This window comes from Neophocaena asiaeorientalis, unplaced genomic scaffold (genome assembly GCF_003031525.2).
Source record: "Neophocaena asiaeorientalis asiaeorientalis breed wild unplaced genomic scaffold, Neophocaena_asiaeorientalis_V1.1 scaffold91, whole genome shotgun sequence".
Classification (NCBI taxonomy): Eukaryota; Metazoa; Chordata; class Mammalia; order Artiodactyla; family Phocoenidae; genus Neophocaena; species Neophocaena asiaeorientalis.
In genome coordinates, this window is record NW_020173198.1 from 12,020,611 (window position 1) to 12,041,443 (window position 20,833).

Sequence of the window (20,833 nt, forward strand, 5' to 3'; positions counted from 1 at the left end):
TATTGCCCATATTACAACACAAATATTTTTTAAAAATCTTTAAAGTGAAGCATGTAATGTATAAGTGTATTAATCAGAGCTCTTCAGAGAAACAGGACCAATAGGATGTGTGTGTGTACGGGTGTGTATATATATATTTATTTATTATAATGAATTGGCTCACCTGATTATGGAGTCTGGCCAGGTTCAAATCTGCAGTGTGGGCCAGCAGACTGAAGATCCAGGAAAATGAATGGTGCAGTTCCAGTTTGAAAGCAAGCGATCTGGAGATCTGGAAGAATCGATGGTCCAAATGAAGTCCAGAGGCAGTCTACTGGAGAATTCCCTCTTACTAGGGGGAAGGTTGTTCTTTGTTTTCTAGTCAAGCCTTCAGTGGATTGGATAGGGCTCACCTACATTATGGAGGACAATCTTTTTACTCTATTGATTAAAATGTTAATGTTGTCCAAAAACAACCTCACAGAAACACCCAGAATAATGTTTGTCCAAATGTCTGGGTACCCATGGTTAGTGAAGTTGACACATAAATATTAACCATCACAATAAATGAAAGTTCTTTAATGATGATAACCAAGATCTAAAAGGAGAAGTTGTATCCTTAAAACTGGGAAATGTTAAGGAGTAGACTGAAGAAAAGAAGTGTATACAGTGGTATGCCGGCAAACCAGATCTCCAAAGGTAGAGGTAGGAAGAGGTGTGTCCACTCAGCTCTGTGAGCCGGTACAGGATGCCTCTAGCACAACCTGTCCATGCAACCTGTCCATTCAGCACGTGTGCTTACGTGCTGAATTCTCACCTACTCTATCATCCATGCTTCATTTTTGTTTGCATTTTCCTGATAGGTCTTCTTCAGTTACTTCACTCTTCCTTTCCAAGACATATATATATATATATTTTTTAAAGCAAAATAGAGGGTTTTTTTTTAAGCAAAATAGAGTTTTAGTTTTTAAAACCTTATTTGAAATTCCTAACCATTTGACAGAGAAATTTAACCCACTTACTGTTACAATAAACATGTTTGGTCTTATATCTGATATTTTGTTTTATGGTTATTGCTTTTGTATTTCTATCTTTCAAAAATATGGATTTTCATTGCTTTTTTTTCTTTTTCTATACTCTTTAGCATTTTCCAAATTTGTTCTCTATAGCACAGTTTTCTAGTGTCCCTTATGCTTTAAGTTATCTTCAGTGTGGATTTTAATTCTTCTACTAGAGTTTAGATTTCCTTGAGTTCTTTTTTTTTAATTTCATATGGCTTTTTTTCTTTTGAGGCTCTCTACTTTTGTTTTATAGAGGATTGTTGATTCCTTATCTATCTATCTATCTATCTATCTACCTATCAGCTAAGGATAAATGTAAACTTACTTGCTAGTTACCAACAAGTATTTTAAAAAATTCTTTCTGTTTCTTTTAGAAAATCACTTTTAAGTTATGCTTTTTCTCTGAGCCTTTAGGGTAATATTATCTTTCCTTACATTTCAGTGCCTTTTTATAGGCCTCAAATGTGAATCATAATTTTAAAGAAACAAATCTTTGCATCATTTAACTATTCCACCAAAATATTGCTTATGAATAATAAGATCTGTGATATTTTATGGCAATGGATTATGGGTCCCAAGTTACAGAGAACTCAAAAGAAAGTATATTCCGTGTGTTTTTTGAAGTCCCAGAATAAAAGTAGTTTTAAAATAACTTATGATCTCTAGAACTTATTCTCATCTACTGAGAAGAAAGTATAGACATAAGAGGGATTATTAGAAATTTATATAGATGGAAAATATTTGGTATAAAAATTACCTCATTTCGGTAGTAATGTTTTATTAAGTTAGAAAAATAAAGTTTTATTTGAGGCTTCCCCATACCCTACTGAAAGTTTGATATTTTAATCTTAATTCATAACACTTTGGGTTTTAATGACATAAAGAAATTTGGATATTTACAAATTTGTTTCTTGGAGAACTCTCAAAAAAGCCATGCTTTTTCATAGTTGTCTGGCCTCTTCCTGCCTTTCTCGGGAACAGTGAATTTTAAGTGCATCAGTACCAAAAATTTATGAATATACAAATATTTATGCTCACACATCAGACTTAGCAAATCCCTTGTAAAAGCGGAACGACTTCATACGATGTATGCAGCTTTCCAAATGCTGTTTGTTTCTAACACTTAGAAACAGTCTTAGAAGTCACATACATTTCAGGCACCAGGAGTGAGAAACACCTGCTGGTGTAGGAAGAGCCAGAGATACTTTATTTTGACTTCAGACCAGCTATCAATATTTGACAAGAGCACCTGTGCTGAGAATTAGTCAGATTCTGCTCTCAGGCACTGTGGTGCATGAGTCTGCGATGGTAACTCCTTCTGGTGAGAGTGTGCAGGCAGGGCGTGCTTGATTAATGGGCTTAAATATTAAATATCATTCTTATATATCTGGAGGAATTTCTGCCAATATGATCTAGGTGAATGTGACCTAGAAGTTCCTCTTAATTTGCTGCTTTGGGGTAGCTCAGTGTCTAAAGTGGCAGTGTGCTCTGGGGACAGGACATGGACTTCAGTCATGTAGATCTGGACTGAGGTCCAGCATTGCCTTAATTAACCACGTGACCTTGGAAGGTCATGTAGCCATCATTTATTAAGCATTTTGCCTTCAGTCAGATTCCCCAGAAGCAGACCCTGGGATGAAGATCGCCGTGTGCATCAGCAAGGACTCAATCAGAAAGGCAGAACTACAAAGAGTAGTATGGGAAAAAGAATTTATTATAGGGTTGAAAAGTGGGACAACTGAGAAATTATAACCAGCAGCAGTTTCTTCTCAGTCGCTGTGGCCTCATCTGTAAATTTGGGATAATAAAACCTTCCTCTTTGTTGTTGTGGGGGATGAATGAGGAAACATGCTAAACAGCGCTGAGTGGGTGCTCAAAAACAGCTAAAGCAAGTTCTAGGCAAAACCATTAACTAGATCAGTGGCTCCCAGAATCTCATTTTACAGACTGACACAGTAACTTTAAAAAAATGGGGAAAGTTATGGGCAGGTGCCAATTTTTAATTTTGCCAGCTTACGACATTAAATAAGCACTTACTAGCTATGATCACCATCATTTCATAAAAGGAAAGACATTTTAAAACCAAAAAATGTAAAGCCATTCATTATTGTCAACCTAGCAATAATGACAGACCATACTGTCAATTTAGCTTTACTGTGACATGTTCCTTATGTCAGTGTCATGGACAGGCTGGTGCACAGGTGCATTTTGAGGAACAACTGAACTGAGTAGCAACCGCATATACTCTCCTCTCCACTTGCCTGCATCCTTTATTCCTCTCTGCTTCCTCCTCATTGGTTTTCAAGAAATCTATTGCCTTCCCTCCACGCACCAAAAGTACTCCACTGTGGTAGTCACTATTTCCCATCCTCCTTCTCTTCCTGGGCAACTAAAAGACTACATTTCCCAGCCTCCTCTGGTTGATAAACATGTGACTAATTCTGACCAAGGGGCTGGAAGCATAAATATCATCTGTCACTCCTAGGTGAAAGCATTTAAGAGCCACTGCGTGATTCTCCATCTTCTTTCTCCCACTGTAGTGAAATGTCTGTTGAAGTGGAAGTGCCACAGATGGAAGCAGCTACCCCATGGAGGGTGGCTTCCCTGGAAAGCTTCCCTGTCAACTTTTTGCTTATACATTTTTGTGTTATTTTTTGTCATTGCTCCAGAGTAATGGTTGGCAAACTGTAGTCCTTAGGCCAAATCAGGCCCACATGTTTTTTTTTGTTTGTTTGTTTGTTTTGCGGTACGCGGGCCTCTCACTGTTGTGGCCTCTCCCGCCATGGAGCACAGGCTCCGGACGCGCAGGCTCAGCGGCCATGGCTCACGGGCCCAGCCGTTCTGCGGCATGTGGGATCTTCCCGGACCGGGGCACGAACCCGTGTCCCGTGCATCGGCAGGCAGACTCTCAACCACTGCGCCACCAGGGAAGCCCCCAACTTTCTTCTTCTTATAAGGATACCAGTCACATTGGATTAGGGCCAACACTTATGAACTCATTTTAAACTAATTGTCTCTTTAAAGACCCCCATCTCCAAATCAAGTCACATTCTGAGGTCCTAGGGATTAGGACTCCAACATATGAATTTTTTTTGCAGGGGCGGGGCAGGGAACACAATTCAGTCCATGACAAGAAAAATATGGGCTCTGATGGGTCATGACTTGGGTCACATGTTCTATAGTGAGGGGAAGGCTAAGAGTGAGGGGAGGTAGTTTTTAAGTGGAAAACGGTATGTTATCACCAAAATACAGGAGAATGGGTGCTGGGTGGTAAACAAATTGTTCAGTGATATATTATCATTGCTTTGAATCCTCTAGAAGAGGAAAATGTATGGGTCGATTGGAAAGAACCCTGAAGAAAAAATTCATGTTGGGCGATGGGGTGACCTGACCTGCTGTAGAGATAATGAATCAAAACAATATGTTAGAGTAAAAAATGTGTCTCTCTTCAAGTGCAAAATAAAACAGCAAAACCAAAAGCTGTAAACACAACCCCCCACCCCCCCTTTTTTTTGTAACACGATTTTGAGCTATTGTCTGTAAAACCTCTGGCATTAAAGATCAAGGGGAAATAGAAAATGCACAAGATAAAGTGCTCACAAATGGTGGATTTACATTAATTACATGGATCTCTGCCAGCACCCAAAGTCCATGTTAGCAAGTTGGCAAGGATTCTGATAATGGTAGACATGGAGGGGCAGGCTGACAAAAAAGAAAAAAATTCAGGCAAAAGGTACAGTTTGCTATGTCTGAGGAAAGAATTCTTGGCCCAAAAAGCCAGAAAGGGAAAAACAAGTATGACTCAGTCCCCAGTGGCTTGTTTTCTTCACAGTCTCGAAGAAGAAAATTGTCCACATAAATTAGGAATGAACCATTATAGCGGTTCTCAAAGTCTGGTAGCCAAAGCATCAGCATCAGCTCTACCTGGGACTTGTTAGGAATGCAGATCCTCAGGCTTTACCCCAGAATAACCAAATCAGGAGCTGTGGGGAAGGGCCCCAGCACTCTGTGTTTTAACAAATCCCCTGGTGATTCTGATGCATGCCAAAGTTTGAGAACCACTGAGATAGTGAGTTCATTTATATTCATAATAAAATCTTTACACTAAAGATTGCTTTATCAGTTAGGATAAGGTTCAGAAACTGCATGTAAAAGAAAACCAAAATAACAGTGGCTTAAATAAGGTAGGTGTTTATTTTTCATATATATACATATATATATATGTTATGTGCTCATAACTTTTCATGGCGGGGGGGAGATCAGAAAAAGAAATTCTAAATGGCTGCCTGGAGGTGACAATGAATACAAGATTGAAAAGCACTGGTGTATCTAGTGTGCTAGGTTACATCATTGGTCCCAGTTCTTCACTCCATGATCCCATTTCTTGACTTTGGGTTCAGCAGTGTCATTTGCTTTGACCAATGGGATTTCAGAGTTTGGGAAGTGAGCAGAGACTTGCAGTGTACTTGCAAAATTAGACTTGTTCTCTTGCGTCCTGGTGACCATGAAACCACTGTCTCTAGTTTGGACCCCTGTAACAAACCTGAACGGAACCTATAACCTGGAGGCATCCAGCCAGTTGCAGCCTAGATCAGCCAAACCACACCCAATCTGAAGACCCATGAACATGAAAATAAATGCTTATTTTTGTAAGCCACTGAAATATTTTTTGGGGTGGGATCTGTTCTGCAGCATTATTATGGTAATAATTACCAGATACATATGGGGGCTCCCCCAGTGGAGTCCTGATCCTTGAAATAATCAGTTCCACTTTTAAAATTTGGGACTCATCACAACAGAATTTACCAAGCGCTACTTTAAACTCGACAGAATCACCACCTCTGATGTAAAATCTGCCTTGCAGTAGTTTTGCCTCCCTTTCTAGCTCTGGTCTGGATTCCATTGGTGGCTGCCGCTAATTAGATTGAAGTGAACTATAATTTCATCAGGATGTTTGGATGCTTTGTGGCTTTTGCTGGCTTCCTATTTATCTTTGGATGTTTTAATTCCTGCTTCGTCCTAGCATTCCTTTAAAGACATGATTTAGTTATGTTTTCATTCCATTCTCTCTGAAATTGGAAGGTTTTCTGGCTGGTGTGGGAAACTGTGGGCTATGGGTTAATAGGACTGTCCAGTAATGCTTGTAAGTCAGATACGAGCTTTTACTTTAATTGATTAAGCATTATTTGGTCTGAGCTCCTTTTTTCCTTGCTGTGAGCAGGACGTGAGGTGAAAGTCAATTACTTGCCAGGATTCATTTTCCTCTATGTCTTCAAATGTATGTAAATATCCCAAGACTTGGCTCAGTATAGACAAAACAGTTTTGCTTTAGATGTTTGTGGATGTCACATAGACACAACCCCATTATAGCATCTTTGAAGAGTCAATTTCAAGAAAATTTTCAAAGAAATTGCTGATGCGTTGGCTTCTAAGAGGAGTTACTATGTATCACAAAATTTTATGGCCTTAAAATATTTTGTGTACAATAGAGAAAAATATCACTGAGATAGATTATATTTAAAAATGCAATCAGTGAGTAGTCAAATGAACAAATGTATTTAAACCCTAGCCAATAAAACACAAGAGCATGATATATTGATTTTGCATTTCCTTCTAAGCACGATTATAACATAAAAGAAAATTCTCAATTAAATTCCAAATCACAATAACTATAATTTATGACTGGATTCTTGTCATGGAAATGAAAGCGTGGAGTCATAGAAGGAAGGGATGGTATTTGTATACTACCAACAATTTTTAAAGATAGAAGTATAAGAGCACAGATAAGCTTTGCTTTATCTTCTTGCAGTTTTTATATTGAGAAGCCAAACTTTTCTCATTTCCTAAATGCTGCTCTTGCAATGAGATGTTAGAAAACCTCATTTGTTTTTTTTTTTTTTTTTTTTTTTTTTTTTTTGCGGTATGCGGGCCTCTCACTGTTGTGGCCTCTCTCGTTGCAGAGCAGAGGCTCCGGATGCGCAGGCTCAGCGGCCATGGCTATGGCTCACGGGCCTAGCCGCTCCTCGGCATGTGGGATCTTCCCGGACCGGGGCGCGAACCCGTGCCTGAACCCGTGCCTCCTGCATCAGTAGGCGAACTCTCAACCACTGCGCCACCAGGGAAGCCCCCTCATTTGTTTTTAAAGTTGTTAGATTGGAACTTTCTACCCTGCAGGCCAGTATTTCCTCAGCCTCCCAGCCTGCAGTCTCACTACTGTCCAATATTTTACTATTAAAAGTGTGGCCCACGGACCTGCAGCACTGGATTCACTTGGAAGGTTGATAGAAATGCAGAATCTCAGGCCCTGCCCTTGACATACTGTATCAGAATTTGCATTTTAACACAGTCCCCAGGGGATTTGTATGCAGATTAAGTGAGAAGGACCAGAATCTATCTTTAGCTGGGTTGCCAGAACTAAGGCTGGGGCATCAACCACATCACCCATTTGGTTCCTTCTATGCTCCTGGGCCCACCCATCCTTACATAAGGATACCTTTAAATGTCAAGTGCACTGAAACAAAAGCTCAGCCACATCGTTTGATTTGCATGGCCCTTAAACAGAGAGGAAGAGAACTTGGACTTGGCTCCAATTCCCTGAAGGAGGTCTGCTAGGTGAGAGAGAGAATGGCCCCCTGACTACAAATTACTTTGTGTAGAGGAAAACTTGGCCTGAGTGGGCCTAGCTTGGGGTGCAGAGATCTGTATGGCAGCTACCACATGGTACTGTCCTGATCATCTTGGGGCCCAGCTTCCTCTGCAGGGTTGGCTGTCCTGAGGAGGAGTTGGCAGGGGAGACATCCAGGGTCTCTAGGGGCTGAAGAGCTCTTAAAGGGCTGAACTTAAGACACAGGCTGAACTTGAACCTTTTGGCTCAAGTCACCATGAAATAGGACTCATGTCTCATTTATTGAGCACCTACTATGTACCAGGCACCAATCAAGCTGCCTATGTACATCTTCCCCTTTGGTTTGAATCCTTCTGAGAGGTAGCTCTTACTATTACCATTTTATAGACAAGGAAACTGAGGCTCAGAGAGCTTGAGTGGTTGTTCATGAGCCATTGGCCCATAAATGGAAGAGCAGGATTTGAATTCAGGATTGCCTGACACCAAACCCAGGCTCTTCTTATATCATAAAGAACTAAGTACCTGCTGTTTTCGGAGCAATGAACTAGGGGTTAGGGCTTCAGGGTTTGTGGATACGGTTGTCCCGCCATACAAGGATGATAGTCAAGAGAGATGTGAAATGCAGGTTGCATCAATGGTAAATACTGTGCCCGATGCCTTCTTTCCTCTGTCCCCAGGACTGGACTTCCCTTGTATGTGTGTCTGGGTGAGAAAGTTCTTTCTGGATGAGAAAGCTTCTTGGACCATCTCTAGAATTCATAGTGTCTGCTGTGTGAGCCACTCTGGGTCCACAGACCCCAACAGCCACTGGAGAAGGAGCCAGGTGCTGTTTTGACTTCTTGTCTCACAACATGGAAAGAGATGTAGGAAGTGGGAAGGGGCCCATCGTGCATGGGCACAGAGGAGAAAGAGGAGGGGTCTGGCTGGTTCCTACCTTTATCACAGGATCTTGCTGACTTGTAAAATGTGCCTGCAGACTGTCTCAAGCTGTCACCATCCAATCAGCAAGTCCTCCTCCCATAGGGTTGGCATGAACAGAAGGGACAGAATTGTTGCGGAGAGAGTCAAGTGTCCTACTCTCTTAAGGCTTGAGGCATAAACATTCCCTCCTCCCCAAACAGGGCCCTTGGGGGCAATGACAAAGATGCTGAAGACATATGCTCTACCCTGAGAAATGTTGGTTCCAGGTGGAAAGCAGGCCATGGGGTGCTGCAACCTGCTGGTGCCAGCTTGCGAGAACCAATGTATTTGCCTTTTCCCAACTCTGCATCTGTTAATGTCGTGACTGTAGTGTTTACACCACAGAAACTGGCAAATGCTACCCACCGGGGCATCCTCTCCCCAGAGAGCCAGTTGTTAAACATTTACGAACACCCCTCTGAGAGTAAGTATGTACAAACACAAAAGACCCAGAGTGGAGCTAGAGTAATTCATCAATAAGTTATATCTAGTATGCAAGTGAAATCCTCTCACAACCCATATGTAGCAAGAGAAATTTCTCAAACAGATTTCTAAACTCTGGCAACTGGTCTTGCGTGTTTTTCAAAAATAATTCCAGTGAATTCAGGGTTTGTGGTGATGGAAATTGACATGGGTGATCCATCAGACATTGAAAGGGGTTAGAATAGTGCTTGTCACCCTGGAGCCCGCCTCAGAATCCCCCGGGGGGCTTGTTAAAACTCGGATGGCTAGTCTTCACCTTCAGAGTTTGAGATGCAGTAGCTCTGAGCTGGGGCCTGCGATTTTGAATTTCTAACATGTTCTCAAGTGATGCTGCTGCGGCTGGTCTGGGGACAATGCTTCGGGCTTTGATGATGGCTAGGTTAGAGGCAGGGATCAGTTCCAAAGCATCTCAGCGAGAGTGTGAGTGAGGCCAGGGTTAGAAGGAGGGGAGTGATCTGAAGGTGAAATGAAGGAGTGAAGGAGGCACTCCATTTATTAAGCACCTATAATGCGCTGGACATTAAGTGCAAAGTATTTTACATATATTGTTTCCTTTAGCAGCCTCTCTCATGAGTAAATGCATTCAGAGAGGATGTCATGGAAACAAACACAAAGATCTGGGGACGGGACTTCCCTGGCGGTCCAGTGGTTAAAATTCTGCGTTTCCACTGCAGGGGACGCGGGTTCGACCTCTGGTTGGGGAAATAAGATCCCACAAGCCACAAGGCGAGGCCAAAAAGAAAAAGAAAAGATCCGGGCGAATGACCGTTTTACTCCACTGCAGACAACTGAAGATGGCAGAGCTAAGGAAGGAGAAATTAGAGTTTCATTTTCCTCTTGATGCCTGAGCTTGGATAATTATGTTATAATCTGTTTGAGATGGGCAAAACACAAAGCAGAAGCTGATGAAATGTGCCCTGTCTTGAATGTCCGCCAAAGCAAGGGAGGTAGTTTCAATTTCCGCTTGAAGGAAAGGGAGGGTGGGGTGGGAAGAGCTGCAAATCTGGCACCTTGATGAGCATCCTTTTCAATCGCCACTGCACTCAAGCTTTATGCTATTCCTTTTAATTTTCTCAGTACTGTAATTGTAAATGAAAAGCAATGGTGCACCACATCCAATTATAACCAGATTCCTGTCCCCTAGGACTCATCAAAGAGGAAAAAAATGTATTTATGGCTATAAGGAGCCATTAATCTCTGCACTTATGGCTCTACACATGGTTATACAGCAGCTGCAGGACTGGGACTCTTTCCCTCTCTTTTCTTTCTCCAGCAATGCACTTTATCAAGTCCCAGCTGGGTGTTTTATTATAAATTAGGCCCTGAAATATTGGCTTCATAAGCACCTTGGTTAGAAGCCACTAAATAAGATTTCTTCTTCTGTGTGTTTCTGGGGACGTACTTAATCTCTCTGGGCTTCAGTTTCCTCCTCCGTAAAATGAGAATAACAGTAGTCTCTGTCTCTTAGGGATAGTAGGAGGGTTTGATGAGTTACTCCGTGAAGAGCAGTTGGAGCCATGGCTAGGATCTGGCTCTCAGTATACGCGTGGGCTGTTTTTACAGATGCCAGTCAATGCCTAACTCTGTGCCGGTTGTTGGGAAAACAGGCGCGATGTGGTCCCAAGAGCAGGGAGCTGAGCTTCTGGCAGGAAGGTGGCAGGAAGTTCTGAGAGCAGAACATTTTGCCCTGTAAATCCTGGGCTTTTTCATCAGAGATGGAAATGCCAACATCACCAACCTATGAGTCTAAACCCTTAGTTCAGAGATGACTTTGCTGGAAACTTCACGCTGGATAGGTAGACACATCAACACACAGGCGCTGGGCCATCCCACAGTGACATCGTTGGCTGTGCTTTGGCGTTTTTTCAGTCCCTTTAAAGAGACCCCAGTGGGCGGGGGCAGGAGCCACGAGGGAAATATGTCTGGAAAGAGATATACAGGAGATCATATTTAATGTGGCTCAGTGATAAATCAGTGTTTACTTTGGGCATAAATTTTTGCTTTATGCTGGCATAGTCAGAACAGATGTATTCAAAACAAAACAAAACAAACCTGCAGGAGGAAAAATAAATCAGGAGGTTATTGTCTACTTTGTCACTGCAACAAGCCCAACCATGGATTCTTCAAGGTGCCTCATTGTTCTGATTCTGATGGGGAAGGAAATGCCCTCGGGTTTTCTTTCTCTCCCTTTCTCCTGCTGCTGTTTTTTCACTGTGATGGTGCTTTTGCTGTCATATTCCAGTGACAAATGTGCACCATGTGGGTGTTGAATTTATTCAGCCAGTCTACCTGGGAAAGATTACAATTGAGGAACAGTGTTGGGATCTTCAAAACACGCTTCTAAAAGGAAAGAAAGTGTGTTTAGAATGATGTGGGGGTAGCATCTCCTCCAGCTGGGCTCCAAAAAGGACGTGAAATGACACAAATTCAATTCTGATTAGTACATATTTACAAAACGAGGCCAAAGGGCAGTAGGAAAGGGAAATACAAGGGGTCTCCCAGAATAGCAATTATGGGCAAACAAATGTGCACTAAATTAATTGACTTGAACTATGTAATATTTGGAAATCATCTGTCATTCCTTTCGTATTTGTCTCTGACCTAAGAAGACTGGAAATGGAGGATGGGTGGCTGAGGAGATAATTCTGCGCAAAAAAATAATTCTTAAAACAAACGTAGCCAAACGAAGGATGCTCTCTCAGCTAAGAGACTTGACATTCAAGAGGCAATGGAGGGAAAGGAATGCAAACAGCTGTTACTTACTGGGCTGTTGACAATAAATCTTGGTCCAAGCTACTAAAAAGTTGCCATAGCAGTGTGGGAAGGCGTCTGCTACTGTCTTCTTGGGAGGGGGCTTGGCAGGAGGGGGAAGCGGGAGAAGGGATCTCAGGGTGAAATGAAAAGCTCTTGTGCTTGCTCTTTCCAACACTGATGTTTGTTGAAAGGCACTGCTGGGGAGAGAAAAGATATCTACAGCCCAAGGTGAAGTCACTGCAATCACAGCTATTCTTTATCGGGAATTTGTTATGTGCCCAGCAGTTTCCTTATGGTATTATCTTTAATCATCACAGTATCTGTGAAAGTTAGGTAAAATTATCTCTAATTTTAAAATAAACTTTATTTTTAAATTTATTACTATTTTCTTGGCTGTGCCACGCAGCATGTAGGATCTTAGTTCCCCAATCAGGGATTGAACCTGTGCCCCCTGCAGTGGAAGCACAGGGTCTTAACCACTGGACTACCAGGGAAGTCCCATAAATAAACTTTTCATTTTAGACTAGATTTACAGAAGAGTTGCAAAGATAGTGCAGAGATTTCAAGTATCCTCCTCACCCAGTTTTCCCCATTGTCAATCTCACCAGGGTCATGTCAGAACTAAGCAACGGACATTGTTAGATACTATTAACCATGTTCCAGGCTTGATTTGAATTTCATCAGTTTTTCCACTAATGTCCTTGTCTTAGTCCACTCTGGCTGCTATAACAAAAAATCCCATAGACTGGGTGGTTTAAACAGCAGAAATTTATTTTTCACAGTTCTGGAAGTTGGGAAGTCTGAGTTCAAGATGCCAGCAGATTCAGTGTCTGGTGAGAACCCATGTCCTTTTTCATACATGGCCATCATCTTGCTGTGTCCTCACATGTTAGAAGGGACAACATGTGTCATATAAAGGCACTAATCCCATTCATGTGGGCTCCACGCTCATGTCCTGACCATCTCCCTGAAGGTATCATCTCCTAATACCATCATATGAGACGTTAGGATTTCAATATATGAATTTTGGGGGGACACAAATATTCAGCCTCTAGCAGTCTTCTTTCTACTCCAGGATTCTAACTACATTACACGTGGTCATCATGTTCCCCAGTCTCCTCTGGTCTGTGACAGTCTCTCAGTCTTTCCTTGTTTTTCACATACTTAACAGTCTTGAGGGGTACTCATTATCATTATTTTAACAGATCAAGGAATTAAACCTCAGAGAGGTTAAATGCCTTGTCCAAGTTCAGACAGCTTATAGAGGCAGCACCAGATTTCTACCAAGCCAGTTCCAAGTCTGTTTCTCAGACTTGAACTTGCATTAGAATCACCAGAAGGGCTTGTTAAGACTCAGACTGCAGGGACCCACCCCCAGAGTTTCAGATTCAGTAGCTCTGGAGTGAAGTCAGAATTTGCATATCTTGAAGTTTCTCAGGTGATGATAATGATGATGATACTGGTCTGGGGACCACATTTTGAGAACTTCCGTATTAAGCCAAGTCCCATTTGAGCTGTTTACCCAGATCAAATTAATTAGATACTTGTCAAATCTCCATTTCACTCTCTGAAGTGTAGAAATGAGATCAGATTCTGATATGTCTTCCCTTCTCTTCCTTCCCTGCTTTCCTCTCTCCCCCTTTTTGAGCATCTCCGAACTAGGCACAAGAAGTATAGTCAAGGGTATTTCTTACCCTGGGTAGTAGAATGGGAGTGGTGTTTGCAGCCTGGCAGAGACTGGTTTGTGCCCTATTCTATCACATCTCAAGTGACCCTGTGACTTCACATGAGTATGTTCGTCTTAGTGTCCTCAACTGAAAAATGCTAATAACGAATTCCTACCCTAGACATTGAATGGAAGCAGTTATTGAAAAAGAGGAGACTGGGCTTCCCTGATGGCGCAGTGGTTAAGAATCCGCCTGCAAATGCAGGGGACACAGGTTCGAGCCCTGGTCCGGGAAGATCCCACATGCCAGGGAGCAACTAAGCCCCTGCGCCACAACTACTGAGCCTGCACTCTAGAGCCCGCGAGCCACAACTACTGAGCCCTAGAGCCGGTGCTCCGCAACATGAGAAGCCACCACAATGAGAAGCCTGCGCACCGCTCGCTGCAACTAGAGAAAGCCGCGTGCGGCAACGAAGACCCAACGCAGCCAAAAATAAATAAATAAAAACAATAGAAAGATATCTCTTTAAAAAAAAAAGGAAAGAAAAAGAGGAGACTGACAGATAATGTGAAATTCATACATTCTCTTGGAAATATTAACACTTTTTTCTTTCTTCTTGAGAAACTTTTCATATTATTGATTCAAAATTTATTCTTCCTTTCTTGCTTTAAAAAAAATGCTACTACAGGGCTTCCCCGGTGGCGCAGTGGTTGAGAGTCCGCCTGCCAAGGCAGGGGACGCGGGTTCGTACCCCGGTCCGGGAGGATCCCACGTGCCGCGGAGCATCTGGGCCCATGAGCCATGGCCATTGGGCCTGCACATCCGGAGCCTGTGCTCCGCGGCGGGAGGGGCCACAACAGTGAGAGGCCCACATACCGCCAAAAAATGCTACTACAAAGCTGAACTGTGCTGAAAGCAAAATGTGGAGATTGTTAACCATCGATTTAAGAATTAAGCCACTAAAGGCAATGGACAATACAGCCTCAATAAAGAGGTATACTCATTTACTGAATTTAAGTAGTGAGACGGACGGTAAAGTAAACTTTTATGCCAGTGTAATAATTTCCAGTGCCCTGACATTTAGTGAAGCCACAGGTAAGGCATTATCACGTCATTGTTAGTCACTTAAAAACAAATTACCTATATTACATGTTGTTTTCTGGCACAGTTTATAAAGGAATAACTCAGGACCGTTGTCCTTCCTTTAGATGATCTTGACCCTAGGCCTATTTAAAATATTTCTTAAAAAGGATCTTGAGGGAGAGAAAAATAAAACTACTCAACCTCCTAGTGTTATCTGAAAAAGTGCTGCAAGTTTTTTGAAACCCTTGAAGAATTTATTGCCTTAAGTACTCCCATATTAATGATTCATATTATTTTCAAGCTCTCTCCCTATTTCATATTTTGATTAGAAGCTCAGCTTGACTTTCAAGTTGGGCCGAATTCACAATAAAATATGAAACTTTAGTTACTTCATTTGTTATCCTTCACATCTCTGCCCCTTAATCATTTAAAACACTTCCAAACAATCACAGGTTTTCTAAAACAAAGTACAAATCATCATGCACACAGCCCTCGGGGGCAGAGAAGAGAATTCTGCGTGTGTTAGCATATTTAATCATCCCATTTGGGGGAAGATAATCCATTTTAATTTTCTTAAACCATGCTCACTGCTTTCATTATTTTCTTTACTTCAAAGATCAACTTGACAACTATTTTTCTTCACAACCAGGCTTATGGTATTACTCCAAATCTATCTGATTTCATGGCCTTCAGGGTTGCTTTTGTATATTATGAATTTCTCAGTTGGCAGTGTTTATTAGATGGAAACTTACAACTGTTTGTAGAAGTAGTATCTTGCAGAAGTTGTCGCTGGGTGTTTTTTTTTTTTTTGAAAGTGGGAAATAATGTTTTCAGAGGGATGGTGTGGAATAGCTTGCAAAACCTACTCAACAATAGTGCATTGGATCATACTTCTGCGATATGCACTGTTTTCTTTTTGTTTCCTGTTATTTCTCTCCCACCACTCCCAATTAAGCAGTGAGCCCCTCTGTGTTCTTGCCTCTGGCAGGGTTTGTGACAGACCCATCTCCTTTTCCTCCCTCACACTTCAAAATCCTAAACCCATTAATGAGAATAGGGTTTGAGCACAGAGGCTTTTCCCCAGACTTGGAAAAGGAGACCTTGTAAAGATTCCTGGGTTTCTGAACTGGCAGAGCAGCAGAGAGAGCTAGTAGATTTTGAAACAGGAATTATATATGGCTGCAAGTAATAGAGACCACCATCTCCTAATAGAGTGACTTAAGCAGAAGTGGTCTAAAAAACACAAAGAAATCCAGAGGCAAGTAGTCCAGAGCTTGTGTGCCAGTGACACAGAGTTACTGGGGGCTTCTATCTCTTTGTTCCTCCATCCTCACTTCATGGTCTCCATTCTCAAGGTCACCTCACATTCCAAGATGGCTACCAGAGCACCAGCCATCACATCAGCTTTCTTGGCAGAAGGAAGGTTGAAATAGTGCTTCTCCCAGGCAAAGCAACTCCTTTTGAAAGCTCTGTCCCAGAAGTCACATATAATATATCTACTTATATCTCACTAGACAGACCTTAGTCACATGGCTGTATCTAGCTGAAAGGGAGACTGGGAAGTTAGCTTTTATAATAGAGTTCTGTTACTAAGGAAGAAGTGGAGGTGGATATTTGGAGAGCAACTAGCAGTGCATGTCACAGACCTGAAGGGGACAGGGGGCCAAAGCAAAGTGAACTTCCTGTGTGCTTGATGTAGATCAATGATCAACGGGAATCACTTTGTGTGTGTCCTACATCCTCCTTGATGAATTGGCACAATGTAAAACCAGTAGACCCTTACCACAACCTTGTGGGAGACAGTGGGGAAGCACCTAAGATTTTCAGGGCGAAGAAATGAGGCTTGAAGTAGAAATTAAGCAGAGTTATATAAAATAAAGCTCTGATATCTTAAACACCTAAGTTTGGACTGAGATTTTTAATTATTATTGAGGTAGGGTATGTAAGAATTCAAGCTTTGATTCAAATACTTTTTATTTTTTAAAGTTAAGCACTAGGACTTGATTAATTGTCTTTGTTGTAAAAATGCAACATGTTGGAAGGCTTGAGCAGTATTTTTCTAAAATGATCCACTAATTGCTGAGGACAGGGGCTGTATCTTTTATCTCTGCAGAGTGTCTGACAAACTAAGTCACCTCATGTGTGTTTGTTAAATGAATGAACAAATAATGGTAATCTAAGAGGTTTTAGTCACCTGTGTTTTCATATCTATTTATGTGTGTCTGTATCATTGAGAACTCCATTAGATGCAAGTAACAGAAATGGAAGTCAAATTGCTTAAGACAAAAGGTAATTTATCAGTGCTTATTTAAACAGTGGGCTTCAGGCATGGCTGGATCTAGAGGTTAGATGAACTCTGTATAGGCTCCATTCTCAGGTAGACTCTCCTCTCTTGGTGGTAGAATGACTATGATTAGCTCCATGAAAACTTATCTTTTAGTTTTGAGTCCAGTGGATAAGAATATCTTTTCTCAGGTAGCAGTAGGAACCATCCCTGAGCTAAATCTCATTAGCTCTGATTGTTCTGACTTGGAATAGAGGGAGAGAAAGTCAACCCTTCTCAGAACGCTTCACTAGAATGTGACAAATTTTAAGGCTCATTCTCACTGTGTCAGTCAGGGTCCAATCAGGGAAAAGAAAACCCACTAATTATTTTAAGAGGAATAATTTAATACAGATGGGCCAAATCCAGTCCACTGCATCTTTGGCACAGCCTGGAATGCATTTTCCTCTCTGTCTGACAGTGAATCAGTTCTAAACAACACTGTACCTTGCTAACTCTGTTCCTGGGCCCTTGTCTCTGCTATCAGACTTGTTTTCATGCTTCTATTATTTATGCTACCCAAGCATTAGCTGTGGCCCCCTGGCCTCCTTAGGATTCAGAGCACATCAGCTCAAACCACCATTCTGTCTCCCCTTGGAGTCCAAAGTCCTCATCAAAATGTCTACACGTTCTCAGGTAGCTTATATTCGCTATGTCTGGTTTTCAAATCTGGATTTTGCACACATTTTCTCTGATTTTTGCCATGTTAACATGGCTATGAAATTAAGCTCTGTCCTCAATGTGTAGCTTATTATTTTAGATGGGATTTTTAAAAAGTGTACTAAGATTGTTCTTTGTATATAGCAGTGGCCTTTAAACATCGATAAAGGATCAGAAGGTAAATATTTTCAGCTTTGGGGCCCATAATGACTCTTTTGCAACTACTTTTGCTATTGTAGTGCAAAAAGAGCCATAGACCATAGGTAAACAAATGGGTATGGCTGTGTTCCAATAAAACTTTATTGACAAAAATTGGTGGCAGGCAGGATTTGACCAGACCATGGCCTGTGGTTTGTCAATCCCTGGTTTATAAGAAGGCTATGGGTTTTGGTCTATTAAAGTTGTATTTTTAGTCAGTCATCTTATATTCTCCTGTTTGTAATTTTTTTCAGTTGATTTTGAAAACTTGGGTTTTTAAGGGTATATAAATCATACCGCCTGACGTCTTAGTCCATTTGGGCTGCTATAACAAAATACCACAGACTTAACAAATACCGTAGGTTAAACAACAAATATTATATTTGAAATAAGTAACTATATTTCTTATAGTTATAGAGGCTGGGAAGTCCAAAATCAATATGCAGCAGATCTAGTATTGAGTGAGGGCCCACTTCCCGGTTCAAAGACACCTCACTGTGTCCTCACAGGGGGCAAGGGAGCCCTCTAGGTCTCTTTCATAAGGGTGCTAATCCCGTTTATGAGAGCTCTACCTTCATGACCTAATCACATCACAAAGACCCCACCTCCTACTCCTAATAACATCACATTGGAGGTTGGGATTTCAACATTTGAATTTGGGGGGACACAGACATTCAGTTCAAAACAGCTAACAAGGACTTCCTCCTTGACCAAACTCTAGTCAAGCTCCCTTGTTCCCTCTTGTTGACTAGACCTTGTCCTTGGATGACCATCCTTGGCCAGTGGTCCTTGGTCTGCTGTCTTTGGCCTGCTGAGCCCAGGTCAGCAAGAATCCTGCTAAGCCAGTTTAGCAAGAATCACCCCCTACACTTGATACCTTATTAAGTTCCTCCCAATAATTTTCTTTCCAATGATTCTCTCACCCCACCCCACTTGCTATAAATCCCCAGCTGTCCCTGTAGTTTTTGGAGTTGAGTTTAATCTCTCTCCCCTCTTGCAATATAGTCTTGCTTGCCTGTTTAGCATGGCTGGTACAATTTTTCTTTGATACACCTTAACAATTTTTATTTTAACTTCTTTCCCTTTGTCCAGGTTATCAGCTACTGCCTCCTGACCTACATCAAATATAGTGGTGAGAGTGATGTACGGGTCAGTGTCAGTGCAGAAAATAGGGAAGACCCAACAGGACTGATTGACCAGCGTTTAATGAAAAGACTGTTTCCAAAATGTGGGCAAAGCTAAAGAAACAAAACAAGAGATGGTGAAGTACCCCAGGGCTAGGCTGGCAACAGTGGGCTGGCTCTCACATGTCCCCTACACATGAAGGAGCAAGTGAAGAAAGCAGTTACCAAAACTTCATCAAAGCAGGGGAGGAGGGTACTTCACAAGAGCTGTGTCTTAGGTAGAAGAGCACAACATTGCTTACTACAGCTAGATGGGAAGGCAGCCTGGTGACTCATGACCCTGACCCCTCTGTTCTCCTGCCCCCGATCTCCTGCTGGTGGAAGAACTCAACCAGAAACCAAGGGAGGCTGGTGATGGAGTCCAAAGAGGTTGGCCTCCTGGAAAGCAGAGCAGGGAGGAGCTGGGTGGAGGATGGATCTGGGGAGAAGGTGTGGTGAGAGTCGGAGAATCTGCATCACAATAGATATTGTTGACTTGTGCAGACTTTAGTGGGAGAGTTTCCATGTTTGCCAATTAAGGATAGTGCCAGTTTGGGGAGTGAAATGGATATTTTGTATCATATTAAGGAAGTATTTTCTTTTAAAGTTTTTCTTTTAAAAACAAGAATGGATTTTGAATCTTATCGATGCCTTTTTGTTTTCTGTGCAGATGATATTCTGTTTTTTCTCTTCTATGCTATTCATATACTGAATTATATTAGTAAGGAGTGTACTTTGAGGAATACTTGCCTGCTTGGGAGAAACCCCACTTGGTCATGGAACACGAGTACTGTTGGATTCTGTTGGTTGGTATTTTATTTAAATTTTTGTGTGGATATTCACAAGCGAAAGAGAATGGTCTGTATTTTCTTTTGTGTTTTGTTATCTTTTTCAGCTTCATAAAAATACAGACAATACAGCTTTCCCCTCTCTGTTTTTGAAGAATCTATTCTCACCTTGAGTATTTTTTTCCCTTGCCAGCTGAACTTGGAAATACATTTGCCCTATAACCTAATTTGAGAAGATATCCTACTTCAACAATGTTGGATCTTCCTATTTTAGATGGATCAGGATCGTCTGGGTTTAATTTTCAATTCATAGAGTTTGAGGAAAGAGTGGCTTGAAATAATCCTGCAGAGGTAGCAGGGACCTTCAGGCATATCTTTGCAAAATTTTGTTCTATTTTCAGACAAAAACTAGTGAAGGGTTTTCAATAGGTCAGTTGCACAATCAGATTTGACATTCTAAAGATTTCATGTTGACTTGCTTATCTTGGGAAAATTACTCTCCTAAGCTTCAGTTTCTACATCTATATATCATAGGAAAAAAAATCTATGTTACAGAGTTTGAGAAAATCATTTGAGGTAAGTGATATCTATAAATACTTATCCCTGAGTCTGTCTGACATGTCATAAACATTTATAAATAAAACTAATTTTATTTTTTGTGCATATTCATTCAAGTTATTCACTTTTTGTGGGTTTAAGCAGTAGTTTTGTAGGTTCTTCATATAAAAAATATACCCTTCTCATAAAGATCATTCCTAGACGCATATGTATACTTTTGGGAGTGGAACCTTCTTACATTGTTGGCTTGTGGGAAACGTATTGATTTCTGTATATTTATCTTGTATCCAGCCATCTTACTGAACTCTTTTATGAATTCCTATATTTCTTCAGCTAATTCTTTTTATTTTCTTGGCTATTCAATCACGTTGTTTGCCCACACTGTTTATTTCCTTTTAAAACCATTATTTGTGAATTACCTTGAACTTGAATTTGTTTGGAGGATAATATTTATCCTTGGAATCCAAGCCAGAATTTCATATTACAAATAGATTTCTTGGTGGAGAAGTGACACACAGTTTAAATTACCTC